Raw genomic sequence first — 22300 nt, forward strand, 5'->3', positions numbered from 1 at the left:
GACTCTAGACAAGTCACTTAACCCTGTTTGCTTCCGCTTCTTCATTTGTAAAAATGAGCTATAGAAGGAAATGGTGAACCATTCCAGAATCTTTGCCAAGAAAACCACAAATAGGATCATGAAGAGTCATACCCAACTAAAAATGAGCAAACAACAATTATTAAATCAGATGTCAAACACAGCCAAGCTTTTATTGATTATCATCAAGTCTTTGACACAGTTCCATACTCATAAATTGTACATTTATTGAAAACATGTATCACAAGTTTATAGAGCCCTAGAGTGTTTATATCCATGTGGAAAATTATTCTCCAATTACAACATGCCATCAACATAATAAGGTAAAAAACAATTCATATAAAAGATAGCACTCGGGGAAGAAAGCTTAATCTCATTGTGATTCTTCTTAGTTTTAAACTAGTTGTCTCTAATTCTGAGATATCACTATACACCTTTTGGATTGGATAAGATGACAGGAAAAGATAATGATGAATGTTGGAGGGCATGTGGGAAAACTGGAACACTAATACATTGCTGGTGGAACTGTAAATGGATCCAACCATTCTGAGAGCAATTTGGAACTGTGTCTAAAAAGTTATCAAACTGTGCATATCCATGGATCCAGCAGTGTTTCTACTGGGCTTATATCCCAAAGACATATTAAAGGAAGGAAAAGGACCCATATGTGCCAAAATATTTGCGGCAGCCCTTTTCATAGTGGCAAGAAACTGAAAACTGAGTGGATGCCCATCAGTTGGAGAATGGCTGAATAAGCTATGGTATATGAATGTTATGGAATATTATTGTTCTATAAAAAACAATCAGGAGGATGATTTTAGAGAGGCTTGGAGAGACTTACATGAACTGATGCTAAGTGAAATAAGCAGAACCAGGAGATCATTGTATATGACAACAACATCAATATTATATGACAATCAATTCTAATGAACATGACTCTTTCCAACAATGATATTCTGATGAATGTGACTCTTTCCAACAATGAGATTCCAGTTCCAGTGATCTTGGGATGAAGAGAGCCATCTACACCCAGAGAAAGGACTGTGGAAACGGAATGTGGATCACAACATAACATTCTCACTCTTTTTGTTGTTGTTCCTTTGCATTTTGTTTTTTTCCTCATTTACTTTTCTTTTTGAACTGATTTTTCTTATGCAGCAAGAAAATTGTATAAATATGTTTACACATATTGGATTTAACATATATTTTAACATATATAATAAAAATAAACTAATTGTCTCTACTAAATAGATATGGTTACCACTTCTAAAGTAAAGGAGTTAAATCAAAACATCTTATTAATCACTTGATGTACAAGTAATCTCTGAAAATATCAAAATGTCATTTGGATTCAATAAGTGTAAAGTTTTTAATGTAGAGTAAAGTAAGATAGATACTCTGTATCCCAAGGAAATCATAAAGGAAGGAAAAGAATCCACATGTACAAAAATTTTTGTAGCAGCTCTTTTTGTGGTAGCAAAAAATTGGAAAATGAGTAGATATCCATCAATTAGGGAATAGCTGAACAGTTTGTGGTATATGAAGATAATCGAATATCACTTCTCTATAAAAATGATGAGCAAGCTGATTATAGAAAGGCCTGGAAAGATTTACATGAACTGATACTGAGCAAAACAAGCAGAATAAGAATACATTGTACACAATAACAGCAAGAATGTGAGATGATCAACTATGAAAGATTTGGTTCTTCTCAGTGGTTCAGTGTTCCAAAACAATCCTGAAAAGACTTTGGACAGAAAATTTCATCTAAAAATTAAGGAGACTGAATGTAAATCAACACATGTTATATTCATTTCTTCTTTCTGTTTTGTTTTAATCTCTCCCATGGTTTTTCCCTTTTCTCTGATTTTTCTCTCACAATATAATTCATAAAACAATGTGTATTAAAAATAGATAAATTTACTAGAAAAAGTAATTAAAAGAAAGACACTTGGATCCAGAGCTCAGACTAGACCAGCAGATTAAGACAATTTTTGTTCTCCTAAGGGCAAAACATCTAAGAATTAAGCTCAAGAAGAAAATTGTGGTTGAAAATGTTAGGAAACTTATTAGTGTTTAAAGTAATTAGAACCTTAATAACATACATGTTTTGAACTATAAGTTGTACTATGACATATTTGAAAAGCATCTTAGTAAATACTTATACAATATTCACAAAATCCAATATTCATTATTCTATGGCATTTATAAGAAAATTAACATGTCCTTCTTGGAAAGGAAGAAGGGAAATGATTAATGTTTTCAGAACACTTGAGAAATAGATTAGAAACAAGAATTCTTTTAGAATAAGTAGCTATCACTGAGTAATCGTAAAGGTCAACAATAAGTAGATGTCATGGGATTTATCAAAGAGATTTGATAACGGTTTAACTCTGGATGGAGCCTATGGGATCTAGGAATGGAATCACAAAGCCCTCTCTCAGTAGGTAAAAATGTCCAAGTCATGCAAGTTTGTTCATAGGAAAGGAATGATCAATGATGGCAATTCTCCACCAGAAATTACAAAAGAATTAGACTTTAAAAGCCTGAGTTTAGTGATCTTTGTAGATAATATAATAAAAAAAAAAAAAGGAACAGAAGAAATTGTGCAGTACATCGCAGTATGATGCAAAAAAAAAAAAAAAGTATCACTTCCTAAATACATAGTACAACCTGACCTGCTGGCTATAATTATACAGCAGAAGCTCACTGTCTTGCATAAACTAACAAAAATCTCCATACTGCAAATATAGACTTTAAAGTTTGCTGGAGAACGTAACAACTAAATCCTTCTATAATTAGTATTATCATAGATGGAACTATTGCCTGAAACTGCCCAGAAATAATCTCGATCCATAAAACTTGGAGACTAATGTTTTAATAGATGTCATACAAAATTTTAGTAATTTCTAAATTATGAGGAATATAAAAATAGAGACCAAGTACCAATAGCAACAACAATAACAAGTAAACAGTGACAATAATAGCTAGAATGAATATAGCCTCTACTATGTGCCAGGTGCTATATAAAGCACTTTAGAAGCATTCTTTCAATTTGATCCTTACATCAACTGTGGAAAGTAAGTGCCCTATTATCTCAGTTTTACAATGAATAAAATTAGGCAGAGATTGAATGTCCCAGTATTAGACAGCTAATATAATGTAATAGTAACTTATCAAAAAACAAAGAGACAAAGGTCTGTGTGGTCAATGCTAAGGTTTTTCCAGTAGTAATGTATATCTGTGGGAGTTGGAGTATAAAGAAAGCTGAGCACTACAGAACTGACACTTTGAAACTGTGTTACTGGAGAAGACTTTTGAATCTCCTTTGGACAGAAAAGAAATCAAATCAGTCAATATTTAAAGATATTAATTCAAACTATGTGGAAAGTCTGAAACTGACATTTAAATATTGGGCCACATGATGAAAAGACAGGATTCATTGGAAAAGATCATGATGTTGGGAAAGCAAAAGAAGGGGATGGGATGCATAGATAATGTGGAGATAGTGGAGGGTAGAAGGGCCTGCCATGCAATGGTCTATGAGATCATGAACAATCGGATATGACTGAATGACTCACAGCAGCATCATAGAACAATTACTATGGTCCAGATAGTAGGCTAAGCAGTTTACAATTATTATCTCCTTTCATCCTATGATTTTACTATCTCCTCTGACCCTGTGATTATATAAATATGTAAATTATATCAGGTACTAGCAAACAAAAGATCAGGTTCTCAACAAACTAATCTTTTATCTATTTAAGCTATCATACCTCCAAACCCAATACTTTTTGGTTTGTGCATGTTTTCCCTCTGAATTATATTGTCACAGATAATTTTAAATGATGCTTATCTTAAACAGGTTAGGCAATAATTTTTATATATAAGTAGAACTTACTTTTTGAAAGTGCATTCTTAAAGTATGTTTAATAACATTATGCTTCTTTTTTTCCCTTTCCAAAAAAATTTTCTTGGGTCCTTTCCATCCTTCTTCCCATACAAGTATAACTACAGCATGTGGGTTTCCCCAGTGATCCCCGGAGGCCTGATTAGCATCTAAATTTCTTTCTTTAATAAAAAATTCAATCAGGAGTCACTTAATGTCCCTGATTGGGTTTTTAAGTACAAAACAAAATAGTGGTGCCAGCTGAGCTGTAAGAGAAGTGCTGGGAAGATCCTCAGGGGCCCTCTAAAGAACAAGAACAGGTATTTTTTTTTATTCCACTGATTTCTAGGGGCTACTGATCTACTAGAACTCCTATGTAGAACTCCTATCTCTGTGAGGCCTGATGAACACACCTAATTTACATTGTGTTGAGAAACTCAATCAAAGAGCAACCAGAGGAACCTTGTTGAGTTTGGGAACAAAGTACTTGAGGCTCCCATTCTTACCTGGAAACCTTATTCCTGCTGGGCAGAAAGAAGTGAGTCCCAGGATAGGATGAAATGAGAACCAATGGCATAAATGAAGATGGGGAGAAAACAGATATAAAGTATGATTAAAGTATGACACACATTTTGGATTTAACTAATGCAGAAATTTGTTTCAGATAGATATGTATGTGTTTGTGTGTATATACATACATATACACATATATGTATCTACATACATATATATACACATAAATAAATGAAACCCTTGATATACATATATATTTGTGTGTGTGTGTGTGTTTGTGTGTGTAGCATTTTTCTTTTTTTTCCCCAGGGAAATGGGTAAGAGGTAGAAAGGACAGAAAATTATTAATTAGAAAAAAATTAATTAGAAAGAAAAGATATAATAGCATACACATTCAGAACCAGAAATGATAAGGAAGAGATCCAAAGTGAGGGGCGGGAAGAGAGAAGAAATGCTTTTTGTTGTTGTTTTCTTTTCTCTCTCTCTCTCTCTCTCTCTCTCTCTCTCTCTCTCTCTCTCTCTCTCTCTCTCTCTCTCTCTCTCTCTCTTTTTTTCTTTTTTTGCTGAGGCAGTTGGGGTTAAATGACTTCCCCAGGGTCACACAGCTAAGAAGTATTAAGTATTTGAGAGCAGATTTGAACTCAGGAACTCAGGTCCTCCTGACTTCAGGACTGGTGCTCTGTCCATTATACTACCTAGCTGCCCACGTAAAGTCCAAATGGTTTTATGTTATAGTTTGATTCAAACTTTCCCTGTTAGAAATATTGTTATCTGACTTGTCTGGCCACCTAATTCCTAATACAATTTGAGGTCCTGTCTAGGCAAGAGAATGCATTTGTAAATGGCAGAACACTTGCCATTTTCAGTTTGTTTTCTGGTTGCTTGCAGGGTTTTTTTTTTTTTTAATTATAGGAATATTTTAGGACTGAGGAAAAGTGTATTTCATCTAAGTGAAAGGTATATTGATTGTCTTGATTCTCAGAATTTACTGTTCCTTTCACTTTGCTAGACCTAAGTAGTATGTCACTTAAAGTTTCAAAACTATAGGCTTAAGTGAGCAAGGCAGAAACAGGAATGTGGACTTCAGGATTGTTTTACTGCTTCCCTTGAAGTCTGGAATCTTCTTCGGCTTAACCTGGCAAGATTGAGATCTTTTTCTGCTTTTCCCTATGCACAGTGGTGCTTCTTGTTTTTCTTATTTTTGTTCAGTTACTTCAGAATTTTTAATCACAAGTCTTCAACCACATTCTTGAAAGAAAATGCTACTTTACTTACCTGGCCAAAATCACACCAAAATTTCCCAGAAACTATCCATAGGGCTTGATGAAGAAATGGCTCATTCTAATCAACTCAATTATCCTTATTCATGGAAAGAAACCACTGTTATGCAAAATTCCAAAGAGTAGATAATCCAAAGAAGTCATGATTATTCAACTTTGAAATGTGTTTATGTGGACTGGGAGGTAGCTAATTAAGCTTCTGGGTAACATATTGATCAATCTGGCATTAAAATGCCTCATCTATGAAATTGGTCAGACGACATCTAAAATCATGTTTCTCCCCAAATAATAATATTGTATTATAAAAGATTGCTATATAATACACCTAACCCATAAAGTAGATGTTAATTCTTTATAGTTTCCTGTTATAATTCTGTAGTTATCATTGCCTCAGTATGTTAAAAATAAATCTGGAAAAAGTCACATGGGATAAAGCAGAAGAAAGCCAATCAGAGATGTAAGTATGCTATAGATGATCCATTAGGTAAAAAGGTTACATGAAAATAATAATGGCTTATCTAAATTGTTATTTGATGGATTTCTCTATCAGAAGATATTCTACACCATGATATGTATGATATTCAACCCAGCATGGATACAAGACTTTGGAGATAAAGTCTCTCTATATAACTTCAAAAATGTTCTGTTTGGCTAAAAACAATAAAGACATTGTCATTTATGTATTCTATAATGCCCATAAACATAAGAGGTTACCATGCTTTTCTATTTTGAGAAGGCAGATGTTATAAGCTTGAGCTTTTGTTGCCAGGGTTGAAATGATTTCTATTGTTCACTAAAAATGTCTACCAAAAAAGAATTTAAATGCTGATGTTTTTCAGGTGGCTGAACTGGTAACCAGTGAGTTCTTTGAACAAGGAGACAGAGAAAGAGCTGAACTCAAACTCACCCCTTCGGTAAGTTTATTCTTATTTTTGTTAAAGTAAACCAGAAAATGGATTTCTCAGCTATCAAATAACTGAAAACAAAAGGATGAATACATGGGGATATAGAGGCTTGAAAGTTTGAGAGTCTAAACTTAAACATGGATGCCAAAGGGCAATTTCTGCCAAGTTCTGAATTGAGGAGACAAGAGGTTTCTCAACAAGCATTAGCCTAGTCCCCAGAAAGTCCTGGAGTGTAACCATCAGGTTTTCTGAGCAAAAATACTGGAATGATTTGCCATTTCCATCTCAAGCTCATTTTACAGGTGAGGAAACTAAGGCAAACAGTATTAAGTGACTTGAGGTAAGATTTGAACTCAGGAAGATGGTCTTCCTGACTCTAGGTCCAATGCTTTATGTACCATGACCCACCTAGTTATTATTAAGCAGCCAGTAGCTCCTTAATAAATGCTTATTGGTGAATTGATTGACTGTTCAAGTCTATCTATATACAAATAGATGTCTACATATGGATAAGTGTTACTTTTACTTTCTAAAGCAGTCAGTTTCTTATCAGGAAAAAAAAAAAGCTACTTTCTTGAAGGGACCATAGAGCTAGTAACCTTAAGAAAGAATTCAAATCCAATAACCATTAAATAATCTTCTTCTATGGCAAAACAATTTTAGATCCTTTTCTTTTGGGGGAGTGGGGTAGGGGAGGATACAAAAAATTAGTGAAACCAAGTCTTTGTTCTGTAGATACTCACAGAGCAATAGAGTAAGGGAGAGAGATTCAATATTATTAAAGGAGGCAGAATGTGGCAAGTTCATAAGAAAAGTAAAAAAGGAGGAGAGTGGAGTGGAGGGGGGGTGGGGAGGGTGTGCGCTAGGAGAGGCCTCAGGCAGTGTGACTGAGTTTGATTACAGGAATAAAGCTCTTGGACTAGAGTGCTCAGCGTTTGTCTAAAGGCAATGCATGACCCAAGTGGCTTTCAACAGCATACAGTATCAGATTTTTTTTTCCTTTTAAAAACTGCTTCCCAGGCAGTAACTGAAGGGTTTACAATGCAGCAATACCACAGGTCATTTAATTAAATGAGAAAAATATGAGTAAATTGCCAATGTTGGAGGGGCAGATGCCACAAAGAAGCAGGACTAAGGAGCCTTTATCTGTAGTCTCATGTAAAGGGATTTTCCAAAAGGCATGAATGTAATTAATTTGACCAAAGTCTAAATGAGACTCTTTCCTTACAAAGTTTCCCACAAAAAGGAAGCTGACCCTTACAATGAGGTTGATTGACCAAGGTCTTCCATGATAGAAACCCAGGAAGGGATGCAAAAAATTACCAACTTTCATCTTCATTTTTTCTTGTTAAGTTAGAAGAATAACTCAAAAGAGCTAGGGTTTCCCAGTGTAGGTATGGCCTCCCCTGACATAAATCAGGTCTTCATGAGTTGCTGAATAAATTCATAGTAATAGCCAATATTTAAATAGTACTTTTATGGGTCAGGCGCTGTGTAAAACTTTTACAATTTTTATCTCATTTGATCCTGACAACAACCCTGGGAAGTGGGTGCATTATTATCTCCGTTTTACAAAAGAGGAAACTGAGGCAAACAGAGATTAAATGATTTTTCTAAGATCACATAATAAGTGACTGGGGATGGATTTGAAATCAGTTCTTCCCAACTCCAAGCCTGGGACTGTGTCACCTAGCTGCCCTGGGGAATTCCTGTCTAGGGATGATAGTTTTTTAACCTAGCTAGTTTGGTCCTGGGCAGAGGAGAGAGAATGAGAAATTGAGAATATCATTGAGGTAATTAGCACGAGAGACTGAAAGAATGGTAGTATCATTGGTAAAAATGGGAAATATGCAAAAAAAAGTATTGAGAGGAAAAAGTGTGTGGAAATCAGGAGAAAGAGTGATGGCAAAAGTTGAGAAAATGTTGAGATGTAGAAAAACTTTAGTTTTTGATAAAGAATGGGTTTAGAAGGAATGAGGCAGAGAGAAGGATGAAATAATAGGAAGTTATAGTCAGACAAATGTAAGTTTTTTTTTTTTAATCATGGAAATAGAACACTTATGAGTAATAGAGAGATCCAGGATATGGACATTCCTATGATTGGCTAGAGTGGAATGGAGAAGTAAACCATGGGATCTGAGGAGATTGAGACTAATATATTTAAGGGATCACCAACATAAATGTGGAGGTTTTTGCTTTATTGTTCAAGCATGTCCTACTTTTTCTGACCTCCATTTGGGGTTTTCTTAGCAAAGTTACTGGAGTCTGCCATTTTCTTCTCTAGTTCATTTCACAGATGAGGAACTGAGGCAAACAGTGGTAAGGGACTTGCTTGTGGTCACATAACTAAGTGTCTGAAATCAGATTTGAATTCAGAAAGATGGCTCTTCCTTTCTTCAAACCCAACAAAATTGGAGAAAAGAGGAAGACAATGAAACACTGTTAATTACATTATATTCAAGTATGGTCTGAACAAAAAGAATCAGATTGAGCAAAGTAAGATTTTTTTTTTTAAGTTTATGGATACAATCCAAAGATGGGTAGCATGGTACAGGGAAATCAGAGTGGTATGCTGGAAGGACAAAGTGTTAATAAAACTGTTCAAATAATAAATTACTTATGTTCAAAGCAATGAACCTTAGCAAGTTCAGTAGGAGCTACCAGAGTATTTAGAGAAATTTAAAATAGTATCAGACATTATCAGTATTATCAGTAATGAAAATTAAATAATTGAGTAAACATAGGTTTTCTTTGTTCTATCTAGAGGCAGAAAAGTTTACATTAGTTTTTTCAAATTAGTAATATCTAGTATCTCCACAATCCTTTTCATTTATGTGAAAGTTTCTAGAGAGCTGAAAATTCTAAAGCGCCTGATTCCAAAAATGGAAATTCAGAAATTTTGTGAAGGAAGAAGACCATCTAAAAATATAAAATAAGATATTTATAACAATTAAAACTGATAAATTAAGAACTACCCATGAAGTAGGCAAATTTCAATTTTATTAATTTCAAACAAAGCATCTTCTTAGAGCTTTTTGCCAAACTATCCCATTCTACTCTATTCTACCTCATACTGAAAATGAAATTCTGCTCTATTTTCATGGCACTAAAATCTATGTCCTCCCTTTAAAATGGTACCCATTTCCTATTGATTTGAATTTAGAAGTAATTTCCATATTTGTAAATAATTTTGTCCTAAGCAATTACATACTATAAAACTCAAAAGAAATTTAACTTATAAATCTCATAAAAAACAAGTGAAAATCATCTATTTTTCATCTTAGATAAAGGAATAAGATGTGTGTGTATGATTATGAAGGTCAGTTTAATCTGTGAAGTGTTCAGTTTCTAAAACTAGAATCATAACTACAAAATATTATATGAAGCATGTATAAAATACCTATATATAATAAAGTGTGTTTGTGATTTTTTTTTCCCTCTTCCCTCTCCCATTGCAGGCTATTTTTGATCGAAACCGAAAAGATGAACTGCCTCGGTTACAATTGGAATGGATTGATAGTATCTGCATGCCTCTGTATCAGGTAACTTTTACTTGTGAGTGAGTGAGACCCCCAGTCTCATTTAGGAAAGAAAAAGCAGAATAAGCCTTGAAAGCTTGGATATTAAAACCTTTCAGGGTGTATGTACCCTTGGGCAGTAAACTCTCTGAAAGCCTCAATTGCCTCTTCTGCAAAATAGGTTTTTAGAGAAAGGGGTTGTATAAGGTAACAGATTTGTGTTCTGTGATTTTATGAATTCCTGAAACAAATTCTGAACTGGATTTGGAGTCAGGAAGACCTGAATTCAAATCTCTACCTCTGAAGAAATACATGTTGAACACAAGGATGATTCAACTATGGCATCTCTTCATTTCATTGATTTTCAGAGGGCAGACTACTTTTTGTTGTTATTACTGTTATTACCCCATTTGGGGTTTCCTTGACAAAAATAGTGGAATGGTTTACCATTATTAGCTATGTTTCTTCGAGGAAGTCATTCAAACTCTGTGAGCCTCAGCTTCCTATAAAATAGGGGTGATGCATATAGCATCTAGTATGTCTCATAAAGTTATTTTGAGACTCAAATGAGATACTTGTAAAGTGCTTTGCAAAGCACTTAGTGCTTTCATAAACACTATTTAATATTATTGTTCTTATAATTATTATTAATGTAACCAAGCTATATATGACAACTGCTTTTTTAACATGGTATGTTTAAAAACAGAAGTTTGAATCAAAGACATCCCCCTAGGTGAAGTAAAGATAATAGTGAACTGTTCCACTCAAGTACCACTTTGGAAATCTAGTTTAGTTGGGAGAAAGGAAGATTCTCTTATATTAGCAGTGACAGCTCAGTGTATATTGACGGTTTGCTTTTATTTCTATTTATTTGTTTGGGAAAGGAAAACCTGGTTTGTTCTTTACCCCCTACTTAGTATGAATCAGATTGGGCCTCATTTTCACTTCAGTTTGAAAAGCCCATGTAGAGAGAACAAAATCTATTTAGTTTCTCACTCTATGTAACTTCCATTAAAAAACACTGTATTTTTTTTAAGGACTTTGCAGCCATTATGCCCAAGTCTTATCTACCATTTCATTTTTAGTACTTCTGAGATATGCTTGGCTTTCTCACATTAACCTGGAAAAAGAGCTGTCATGAAGATGGAAATTTCATTTCTCTAATGGCTATAAATAATAATGCATATTCATTCTTTGAGTTTTAAATTATCCATTGAATCAGTAATAAAATGAAATTTGAAGTGCAAAGTTGAAAGGGAACTTAAAATAGATATTAGTCTAAATATAAAGAGGTAAAGTATCTTTATTCCTTTTACAAATTGAAGCATTGGATAGAAGTTATGAAATTAAAGTCATCACTCACTAGTAATATCTGCTTTTATTTCTGATATTCTATTTATTAAAAAAAATTTCTGACACTGACTACAAAACATGTAACTATTTGGTCAGTATCACAGCATTTGTATTTAATTGTGTTTACTTATTCAACTTCAGCTACTTCCTTGACATAGGTCAATAATGACGAGAAGAAGCATGAAGATGAAGATCTGGCTCAGTCAAACCTGTCTGTGACATATTCAAGTCCTGTCTATGACATATTGTGGCTATGAGATCCTGGGAAAGTCTTTAGTTTCTCAAAGTTCTAGGCAACTCTTGGACAGTTGTAGACCAGCTATCCATAAGTGTTGGCAGAAGGAGTTTCTTTGCTTAGAAGTTTCATATCTCAATGACATCATATATCTAAGTCCCTAGTAAGGAGCCAGTCTAATGAGATGTTCTATAAGAGCTGCCTTTTTCTTATTCTGAGTGCTCAGATTCAGATTCAGTCATTTAACATCCTCAAGATAGAGACAACCTAATTTATATCAGCAAACTACTATTGTCTATTATGTGTCAGGTGCTGGAGCTATAAAGACAAAAATGATATGATTCCTTGCCCTGAAGGAACTTCTATTTGGTTAAGATGAGGATTCATAAGAACCAATGTAGACCAGCCCTTCTACACATAATAATTGCATGTTGATTGATTGGTATACTCAGAAGCCTGACTATTGATCTATCTCCCAAGTTGGGTTTGGAAGGCTGTTATGAATATTAGCTTGGCACCCGGACTTGCTAAACAGGAATCACCACATTATTTTTCCTCAAATTCTAATAAATGGTGGAAATGATCTTTAGGTTTTTGTCAATATCAAATCAATTGATCTTTTCAATGGAGTGACAAAGATCTTTTGGCTCATTTTTTTACTTTTAAATATTTTGAGAGCTTCAGGTAGAAAATATTTTTGTTGTTATTCAGTTATTTTAAAGGTGTCTGACTTTTTATAGGCCTATTTGGGATTTGCTGGGCAAAGGTACTGGAGTGATTTGCCATTTCCTTTTGCAGCTCATTTTACAGATGAGGAAACTGAATCAAACGGTTAAATGACTTATCCAGGATCATACAGTTAGTAAGTATCTGAGGCTAGATTTGAACTCAGGAAGATGAAATTCTATCTAAAATTCTGGAACCTGAGTCTCAAATAACCAGGTTCTTGGACATACAAAAGCAATCCTGCTACTATTCAGCATATATATGTTTTAATTTCCACATAGGGCAGTTATTAGGATTTTTATTTTATTTTTGGACAAATTAAAATGCAAAAGGTTAAAAATATAAGAGGTACAAAATAAAAGAGATCAAATGCCCACCTGATTGATCTGGCACCAAGTTCATGGCCTCAGTCTTCAATCAATAGGCTTTCCACAAATCACTTTTTTGCTGAAATTTTCCTTCCTTCTATTTAAAACACTAAGACCAAGTGTGGAGTTTTGTTGATGTTGCTTAATGCACAGTATGTAATGTTTGTTAGGAAAGTTCTGATTTTTTTAACCTATCAATATATCTTAACATAGGATGAAAATTTTAACCTTCCTGTGATTGCTTCTCATTTAGATGATTTTGATATCTATCCAGATACATAGTCACTGATCTAATCTGGGATCAACAAAAACAAATAGACTATGATGAAGGGACCCAAGTGAGCTGAGCTAGTAATAGCTAGACTCTCCCAGCTCTATTAGCAATTTAGGAATATCCTGTGGTCAATGTCATATCATCCCTTGCAAATCTTGTTAACATCCTTCTATAAACCCTACTTGGGGAAGTCTATCCAACCTGCTAGGGGCCTTCTATGGGATATATGGATTATTTACTGATTATTCCTCCTTCTTACCACATTACTAGCTCTTTTACCCCATTGGTTATACATTTCTCTGATAGCATTTTTTACATTGTATATCTTATGCAGTTGTTCATTTGTAATATGTTATTGCTTGATATGGCCTACCATTCACCTGTCCATTGCTTTGTGAATAGCCATAGCTTTTAATTCTTCAAAGACTGCTGTTCTACAGTTTGCAGAATCTTCTAAATTCAATTTTTTTTTCAATTAGAAGAGTGTGGTTATCAAAAGATGCGTTTAGGGGCAGCTCCGTGGTGCAGTGGATAGAGCACCAACCCTGAAGTCAAGAGGACCTGAGTTCAAATCTAGCCTTAAACACAACACTTTCTAGCTGTGTGACTGTGGGCAAGTCACTTAGCCCTGTTTGCCTCAGTTCTTCAACTGTGAAATGAGCTAGAGAAGAAAATGGCAAAGTACCCCGTATCCAAGGAAAGCCCCAGTGGAGTCATGAAGGGTCAGGCACAATTGAAAAATAACTAAAATTTCATGATTCCGGGCCAGGTGCTCTATCCATTGAACCAGCTAGGCTGTCTAGCCCCCATTCCTATAACACAATTTCAATCTCTTAACAGCAGTCCTCCATTAACCTGTAATTCTAACAGAGAATCAAATCAAAATAAATTAGTTTTGTAAGAGATTACTTGAAGGAATGAGCCATCTGGTAATCTTGGTGGCTGACTTAGAAGTTTCTTAGAAAAAAATATCTAAAACAAATTTTTTTAAAAAGGACTTATAGGTGCATTTTGATTGAGTTCATAATAACAATAGAGCTCCATAGAGCAGGAAGTGCCTAATTCCCCTCAACAACCTAAGGGGCACATAAAAAATTCAGTCCCCTTAAGCTCACACATGAAGAAAGCATTTGCTATGTGAAAATAGCTGAGCTTTTCCCATATTATTCTTTCAAAGTATTTTTTTAGAGAAAGAAAAGGGTCATATCATGTAAGAGTCATGATTTATCTGTGAGAGTATTTTAATCCAAATGAGAACAAGAAGCCTAAGTGAGCAAGGACGCATCCTAGCATGTTCCCCAGGAGAAGACGGCTGAAACTCTGGTTAGTTAGCTCAATCCTAGCAGGATATCTCTGAGGAATAGACTCACATATGATTCCCCTGCTTTCTGCTGTCTTTACACCCTGCTGTGTATCCATTAGCCTGCTGCTCAGCATCTTTAACCAAAAAAAAAAAAACAAAAAAACAAAGAAAGAAAGAAAAAGCACCATCAAACCTTGAAGTCATTGCAATAGCAGCCTTAGGGATAAACAGAAAACCTGATGTCACAGTATCACACTGAGCTCCTCTTTGGATTATCAAACTTTGTTGTTATTGTTGTTGTATTTCCCTTCCCAACTTAAACCTCAGTGTACTTAGGGTTTCAGCGATGCACAGAGGCATTGGAAATCTATTTTACAAAAGTTTGAAAAATTTAGTTCAAAATATGGAAACTCATTTCAACTGTTTCCAAAAATATTGTAATTTCTGGAGAACTATTCCTTATAGAGGATGCTTAAGGATGTCTCTAGGCAGAGGCTGGCCAGCACAAAGCTCCTTCTATATTGAGAAGAAAAAAGTTTTAGCTAGTTTGTCTCATTAAAAATGATCCATGGGATCCCTTTAGCAGACTGGCCTCTCAATTCTAAGGATAGAATGACCTTTGATTTTCTTTCAACTTTCATCTGGAAAAATAACTTATGAATGTATGCATCATCATTATAAATGGTAATAAACACTTATAGAGAAGAATGTAGAAGGATGAAAAGCAATAATGAGTATGTGTAAAAAGCAAAAACAAAAAGCCTTGATTTGAAAACTATCAAGTGCAAGGAGGAGACCAGTTGCCCCTACAGAAGGATTTCCCAAGATGACACAGAAAAGGTCTTTTATCATCAACAATAAAAGCAAAATGCTCCTCGAATGGTTTGTTTCTCCAGTATAGATTTTAAAATCAAATAAATAAGTGAACTGCAGAATGACTTTCTATGATAGGAATGTAAAATTCACTCTCTTCCCCATAAAGAGCTTCATAATCGAAAAGCTATAGAATTTACAAAAGATAATAGAGGATCTATTTCCGGTCATTTTTTTTAAGTTTGAAAGAAAAATGAAATTTATCAGGGGAGAATTTTTATCTATTCTTATATCTCTGCATATATTCTTATATATAGATATACTCTTAGAATGAATATTGTTTTACCAATACTGATTTCCTCATAATTTGTTAGTTCTTTTGGTGGTGGTGGGGGAGGCAGGATTTATAATTTCCCAAGTGTAAATAGAGAATTCCCAGTATAGAATTTTCACTACTAATGCAGATAATCCCCTTTTCTACAATTTATAGTTTCAGGGAATTGCCTGGAACACGGAGGAGAGATTAAATTACTTGGCCAAGGTCACATAGCCAGAATATGACAGTAGAGGGATTCAACTCAGGTATCCCAAAGACTAAGCTGAGTTCTAGAGCTACTTCTTTGTCTTTACAAATTGGCTTCATGTTCTTTATATTATATATTACTTACATTAAATTTCTTCATATTCCTTTATATTATATTACATGTCTTTATCCATCTTTATTGCATTATGGCATTTCACTGTATTAACATACTAGTTTGTTCAAATATTTTTCAATTTTGGACACTTAAATGGTTAGAAATTTTGTACAATGACAAATAATTATTATTATTAAATTTAATTTCCCATGTTTACAAATTTATGCACATTCATATATGTTACTTATATATCAAAGATGAACAGCTCATACTATATAAAAGCTCTCTCTGGAATACGTATCATAGAATAACAAGTTATTATAACCTTATGCATGATTATAATCCTATGCATAATTTTATGCAGTCAACAGCATTTGGCAGGGGAGCATAGGGTAGGTTGCCCAGTACATAGGGTACCTGGTCTACAGACAGGAAGGCTCATATTCCTGAATTCAAATCTCCCTCAGACACTTACTTACTAGCTGTATGACCCTGGGCAAGTTACTTAACCCTGTTTGCCTCATTATCCTCATTTGTAAAATGAGCTGGACAAGGACTTTAGTATCTTTATAAAGAAAACTCCAAATAGGGTCACAGAAAGTCAAACATGATGGAAGTTACTGAACAAAGTAATTTAATAAGGTTGAATTAACCCTTATTTCTACCATGTTGAATAAATTAACTTTTCAATGCTAGAAATTTTCTAGGTGAAGCTTTCCCCCACATCGATGTGAAATTACCATAGGTGTCATATACAGATAGCAGTTGTCAAAGAATTAGAGTATAATAAACTAAAATAAAACTATTCCATAATCATTATTATTTTTTAAAATCAGAAGACATCTCATACTTTTAACGGAGACTAACATTATCATGATTAGCATCGCTATTTCAATATTATAGGTATAAAAAAAGATAGAAGTAAATAAGAATCTTTTTTTTACAACATTCCAATAGGCATTCAATATCATGACCATATTTATAGGACTGATCAGTGGTTTAACAAAGTTCAAATGTCTTTTTATTTAGATAAATTTCTGAATTCCTGAAAAGGGGGGGGGCATAATTCTAATTTACTTGAGGGTCACTTTTCTTATCTTTAAAATGAAGGGATAAGACTAGATAATTTCTAGCCTTTTTCTTAGTTCTGGATCTATGACCTTATGACCTTATTAAAAGTCTTTACTTATTTAATGAAACAATTCACTTCATTATATTGTTTACTGAGATGTAGTCAAAGATTACTATAGGACTTTGGGTTCAAATCTCTGCTTCAATAGTTAGTAATTGTACATAAAGCATTTTATCTTTGTGAGGTTCGGTTCCATGTCTATAAAAATGGGAATCATATTCATGCAGTCTTCCTCATGGGACTATTGTGAAGAATTTCTTTCTAAACCACAAAACACGACATAATTATGAGCTATTGTGTTGTTTTTGAAATTAAAAAAGCAATATATTTTGCCATTTCAAATAATTTAGACTTTTCTTTAAACAACAACATGTTTGCTGTTTTATGATACTTAATCTAGCCCATAGGTACAAATGTAAAACCAGTTCACATCTTATCAGATCCCAATTTTTATGATTAGAATCATCATAATATATTTTACTCCCTATAAAGGCTTTATAGAAGGGTAGAGCTCTTAGGTAAGATTTAGGACATTTCATCCTTTTTTACTTCCACTGAATCATAACTCCAAGTCTTGGTCTTGTTTTTTCTTTGTCTCACTAGTGCCTATTTATTATTTAATAAATGCTTATTGATTGACTGAATGAACCATTGTCTTTTCTTAAGTCCATTTGTAAATGTTCCAATTTTATTATTTTAGTATACTTAAAAATTGGTTTTCCTCTTTCTACCTTATTTTCCTTTTCGGATTGCAATGATTTTAACCTTAAGACTTCATTCTGAACAAAAATTTTTTCAAGATCTCCTAAGGCTTTATTTGGTTGAACAACTATCCAAAATTTCTTTAACTTAATTTTCATTTGGAGATTCAAAATTTATTGAGTTCCATAGGAAATAAGAGGTGGCATAATTATATAAAGCATTCCTATTATGTTATTGTAAAGTGTCTTCCATAATACAGTGGTAAATGTTCCCTAAAAAAATTCAGAATGAGCCTATCAGAAATCTTGACTAGTGCTATATTATTGTATTGTATTTTATTATTGCCATGTGCTTAAATATATTAAGTCATTATTGCTGTATAAGTGACTTGTCTATACTCACAGCAATACAACCATCATTATGGCTGACATCATCAGATCTTGTATCTAAGGATATTGCCAAATAGCAATTATAATAAGCCTATAATGATATTTTCTAAAAGGAGAACAAAGGATTAATTTTCTAACAAAGATCTGGCTATTCTTGTATGTAGGAGAAGAGAGGAATGACCAAAAAAAACTTGTTGATTCCTATTTGTTACAACTGTCTGCTTTGGGGAACAAATAGCATTTTGATCCAAGAGCATAATTCTGGGCTTTTCTTTTTTCTCATATATCTTATACATTTTTCTGGTATGAGATTATCCTAATCTGATGGGCCCATTCTTTTCTGCCTTTATGCAGTGGTCTAGGGGTGGTCTACAGCTAACTATATGAACATCCTTACAGAATCAAGAAATGCAAGTACAAAATTTCAACCAGTTGAATTGTTCATTCTTTGTTCTCAAAAAATACCAATAACATCAGGAAGGTGATGTCTTGACTTGCAGGTGAATTGAATTTAAGTAAGATAAACCTTCACAAAGTTATCAGCCTCACTCTCTCCTCCAGAGTCATCTGAGTCCAGTGGGAAGACATAGGTCAAGCAACTCACAGAGGAAAAAGAAGGCTAATTGAAAGGATTAGGACCATAAGATAAGGGAAGTCCCATTCCAAAAGGGCATTAAAAAAATGAGAACCAAAAAATGCTTGTAATAATGATCTTGGATGGGTATAATTATTTTTTCCTAACAAAACAGAATAAAGAAGTTTTGTTCCATCAAACCCTGAGAGTAAGTAGATATGCCAATCTAACATTTTTATCAGCGACTTGAATAAAAGCATAGAAATCTATGCTTATCAGATTTGCAGATGACAGAAAGTTGGGAAGAATGACTAATATACAGGCTGATAAGATCATGAATGAAAAGGATTTTGACAGTTTACAACACTGATTTCTTTCTATTCGATGAAATAGTTTAGGAATAAATGTAAAATCTTATCTTTGGGTTTAAAAATTAAACCATTCACATATAAGGTATAGGCTAGGCTTGGGGTGGGTGAAGGATGGTCAAGAAAGATACAATTAGTTACATACCAACCTGTCTGAAAAAAGCACAGGAGTTGTAATGGACCATGAGCTTAAAATAAAGGACTCAGCAGTCAACAAATCTATAAATCATGAATAGCAATGTAAGGTATTTGAGGACGGGGACTCGACCTTACTTTGATGTTATATCTCCAAGGTTTACTGAAATAAATGGCATAGAGAGCATTTAACATATATTTGTTGAATTAAATTTTGCATTCATTCAGGCACTTTACAAAAGATGTGCATGTGTGTATCAGTTATTTTTCAATCTTGCCCAACTCATCATGATCCCTTTGGAAATTTTCTTGGCAAAGAAACTGGAATAGTTTGCCATTTCCTTCTCTAGCTCATTTGAAAGATAAGGAAACAGTTAAGTGACTTACCTAGGTTCACATAGCCAATAAGTGTCTGAGGCCAGATTTGAATGCAGAGAATGAGACTCTCTGACTCCAGACATGGCACTCTATCCACTGTATTACCTACGTGCCCAATAATTTTATGAAAATATTGAGAAATTTATGATAATACATTTATAAAAATAATGCTCACAAAATGTTTTATATTTAAAAAGGGAAGAAACATTATGGTTTCATTATAGTATCAATAAGTTTTAAGCTCGCATCTGCAGTGATCAGTGTTCTATGCAAGACTGAGTCCCACTTGGTGCTATACTCTAAACACTTAAATGCACTCATTAATGACTTCAGGGAGAGAACAGGCTGACTATGGAGTCACTACATTATAGATTTCTTTTCTAATGGAAGTGTATATTTGGCAAAATATTCATCCTTGTATTTCATTTTTTACTTTATCTTTTCTAATTGCTAAAAGTACAGTCACAAGGAAATAAATCTATCTCCAAGGGCAATCAGCTCCCAGAATTCTTTCATATCCTATTTTTATAATATTGACAGTGAAACTCTAGTTTTTCAGGACAACTCTAACTATATGATCATATGTGCTCAATGAACTTCATCTTATAGGATCTGAATCCCAGATGATGTTGGAAAGGGCAGAACACAGGTGAACTTTCAGGTCCTCAGAATAATTCATGGCACTGATGCTTGGGGAAAAAAAATCAGCTTTTAACTTAGAAACTAGGAAGATTTGAAGATGACTAATATAAAAATGGAGTCTGAAAGACTCATCTTCCTGAATTCAAATCTGACCTCAGACACTTACCAGTGTGTCCCTGGTCACACTGCCTCAGTTTCCTCATCTGTACAATGACCTAGAGATGGAAATGGCAAACCACTCCAGTATCTTTGCCAAAAAAATCTCAAATTGGGTCATGAAGAGCTGGATACCACTAAAACAAGTGAACAAGATGAAGATAGCTAAGGGTCATCTTATAGAAAGAAATATCAAATTCCATAATGTTAATTTCAATGTCAGTTTTCTGACAGTAAAATAATACTTTAAAACATTTCCATCTGAGGACACCTTCTTGTTGTTTAGTTGTTGAGTTGTGTCTAATTCTTTGTGACCCTACGGACCGTAGTACACCAGGTCCTTTTATTCTCCAGTATTCAGGTTCATATTCATTTTTTACATGACACTATCTATCCATCTCATCCTCTGCTGTACCCTTTTCCTTTTGTTTTCAATCTTTTCCAACATCAGGATCTTTTCTAACGAATGTTGTTTTCCCATGTAGCTAAAGTATTTAATCTTAGGTATTCAAAGGATAACACCTAGATATACTAAATAAGACATTTGCATGGAAGTTATATATTGTTTGTCTGCAGAAATGTTGGAGTCTGTTCTCAGATAATTTTACAGTTAAAATTTTTATGCCTACAGTGCTATTTCTTGATCTTTCTCGATTGAATCCTCTCTCATTAATGCAAATCCTCTAGCTGATTATCTGGGAGCCCCCCTGAGGCATAAAAAAAAGGGAGAAGAAAGATAATGAGGGCTGAGCATCCCTTTGCTGGGCCACACATGAGTTTTGTCACCTGGAGAATGTGTTATTTTTCTGTATGTTTTTTTAATGGCTTTGAGGGAGCCATCTTCACCTGGGCTGCCTTCCCAATAATCTGTAGCTAGTTAGTTCATTAGCATTGTGATAATGAGCCCAAAGTCAAGGGTTCAGTTCCCATGTGGGCCTGTTAACTTTTCTTTGTTCCTTAGCCACAAATTCTATACCATCTTAATTACTCCAGCCAGAGATTCATTGTTTCTAAGAGGAACTAGATGAGAAAGAATAGAAGAATCGGTGGAATTTCAAAATCACTGCTTTTTTAAAAATGTCAACAGTATCATCTTCATACATAAAGACCAGCACATTATAATTTTTACCTATGTCAATTTTAAAGGAGCTCTCCCATGTGTATAAGAAAGGAGGTGAGATAAAACTGATGATATTGCTAAGATTCCTGATCAGTTCTCATTTGTGGATGTGAAAAAGATAAACTATGGGATTCCTTGTTCCCTCACCCCAAATAATAGCAAAGGGCTGAAAATAGGGTCAGACATATTTTTTCTGAGTTGGCAAAAATGGTTACATACTTAATACAGGATAAAAAATGGTGTCCTGTCTCTCTTGCTTTTCAGAAAAATTTTATAGCTTACTATAGTAAAAGATAGATACCTGGGACAATGTCATAGAATATAAATAGGCCTGTACTGACAGATTTGGGTGCAAACCTCTCCTTTGACACTTTTTAGCTATATGACCGTGCTCAAGACCCTTGCCCTTTCTGATCCTTACTTTCCAAACTTGTAAAATGGGTATCATAAAACCTGCTATATCTACCTCCTCAGGGTTGTTGTGAGGATCAATTGAAATAATGTATACAAAGAACTTTGCCTACGTTAGAGCAATATATGTTAGCTATTTTTATAATTATTATTAGATTAGATATTTCTAGAAATGGAAGTTCTAAGCTAAAGATACAATTAGTCTTGGTTTAGAAGCCATAAAGCATATAGTAATGCAGATACAGAGAAGAATGGTTGATTTGTTAAGGTCAATAGAGATTATTCAATCCCACTACTTTTACTATATAAATGAGAAAAAGGACCCATTGACATTAAGTGATTGGTTCAAAGTTACAATTCTGGGTTAGGTCTGACTCAGGCTATTCCCCTGGTAGCTTAAATTTGATATTAAACCAAAATGAGACAGTCAATAAGTCATCCAATCACTAACAAAAGATTT

The 22300-nt window shown here is 34.0% G+C and overlaps 1 long non-coding RNA gene across 1 annotated transcript in view; it reads left to right on the forward strand.

Moving 5' to 3' along the window:
• The first annotated feature begins 6536 nt into the window (after positions 1–6536).
• The window catches only part of LOC127554529 (uncharacterized), a 44499-nt gene continuing 28735 nt past the window's right edge, over positions 6537–22300 (forward strand). The window contains exons 1-2 of the long non-coding RNA XR_007952004.1: positions 6537–6614; positions 10064–10147. This is a non-coding gene — a long non-coding RNA (uncharacterized LOC127554529). The remainder of the gene's footprint in view (positions 6615–10063; positions 10148–22300) is intronic.

This window comes from Antechinus flavipes, chromosome 3 (genome assembly GCF_016432865.1).
Source record: "Antechinus flavipes isolate AdamAnt ecotype Samford, QLD, Australia chromosome 3, AdamAnt_v2, whole genome shotgun sequence".
Taxonomy (NCBI): domain Eukaryota; kingdom Metazoa; phylum Chordata; class Mammalia; order Dasyuromorphia; family Dasyuridae; genus Antechinus; species Antechinus flavipes.